Source organism: Hyperoodon ampullatus, assembly GCF_949752795.1.
Source record: "Hyperoodon ampullatus genome assembly, chromosome: 19".
NCBI lineage: Eukaryota > Metazoa > Chordata > Mammalia > Artiodactyla > Ziphiidae > Hyperoodon > Hyperoodon ampullatus.
Genome location: NC_136932.1, coordinates 9,000,934 through 9,002,535, shown reverse-complemented (window position 1 = coordinate 9,002,535; position 1,602 = coordinate 9,000,934).

The window sequence follows — 1,602 nt, the reverse complement described above, 5'->3', positions numbered from 1 at the left end:
CTCTTCCCGGGTGATGGAACCGTAAGCTTCGAAGACTACCTGGGTGTCCTCACGGACAGCCACCAGCTCACTCAGTGCTTGGGTGAGGGGCAAGGCTGGTGGGGCAGGAGTGGACCTGGCCAGGCGGAGGCTCTTCCTTACCTGCCCCCATGTCCTCTGCCCCTAGGCAAGGTGAGGAACAGCCGGGTCTGTGATCCCCAGGGCTGGCAAACCCTGTTCTTAGAGATGTTGTTCAAGCTGATGAGTCTGGGCTTTGTGCCCTTCAAGTCGGTACAGGAGGTGATGAGGTGGGCACAACTGGACCCAGCTTCAGGGCCCAAGATGGGGGGAGCAGACTGTGCCCCTGCAGGAGTCCCCAGATGTCCCTGCCCCAGAGACGGGAGCCCTGAATTCCGGGTCAGTTTCCTGGGCCCCAACTTGCCCCCAGACCAAAGTGGCTTTCTGTCCTGCTTTGGTTCCCCCACCGGTGAGATGGAGAGGACTGGGGGAGGCGCTGTCTGAGGCGGCTACCCACTGTCCTCCTTCAAGCCACTACTCCAAGAAGCAGCGGTCTCTGCGGCTGAACTCGAACTGGAAGGGCGCGTCCGGCGGCCACGGCCGCACCTCGCGCTCTCAGGCGGGCCTCGCGATCTTCTGCCAGGCCGCGCACCTTAGCGGCGTTTCCGGTGCCGAGCTGGCGTGCTCGCTGCACGGACTGCACAAAGCGGGTGCGCCCCGGGCTGGGCGGGGACCTGCGGGACTGGGGACTCTCTCTCGGGACCCGCTCTCAGAACTGGCCGCTCCTTTTCCTCCTACCGGCTTCCTCGCCCCAGGTGCGCGCAGCGCCTACTCCCAGATACCTAACCTGAACGGGCGGGCGCAGTCAGAATTCCACACGCGGAACCGCACCCCGCGCCCAGACGTCCGACTTCCCAAGTCCTACCAGCCCAGCCAACCCAAGCGCCGGCCCAACCGTGGGCGGCTCAGCCAAGGTGAAAGTCGAAAGAGGCAGGGCCAGCGGGCGGGGCCGGGTCATGCAGATAAGGGGCGGGCCATGTGTGGGGTGGGGCGGGACCGAGAGCATAGGGGCGGGTCAGACAGACGGGGAGGGGAGGGCAGGCGAAGAGTGGAAGAAGAACTCCAAGAAATTGGGACCTGACCGGCGGAGATGCAATAAGTCACTCAAGGGCGCGACTAAGGATACGGCGGGGCATAAGAAAACGAGGCCGGGGACCCAGGTAGGAGGCGGGACTGACGGAAATGGGGCGGGGCCGGCAGAAAGGTGGACTGAGGTGGAGCTAACCCTGCGTCTCTAACCCGAGCAGCAGGCTTGACCCTCTGCCCGCCCCCTCCGCGCTTCCGCAGGGTTTGTGGGCCAGACGCTAGGGTATACGCGCCATTCGAAGCTGGCTCCCTTCCCTCCAACCCTAGTGCAGAAGCAGCCCTTCTCCCCCTCTCCAGCCTGTTTGCAGAGACCTGCTATGAAGAACTTGTACAAGTAAAGCATTTGCTGAGCGGAAACAGGTTGCGCTTGGTGGGGGCGGACACGGAGCGGACGCGGATCTTTTGCAAACGTCTTTATTAACCTTGTATAAAAATAAGGTCCACGGGGAGTCCCCGGAG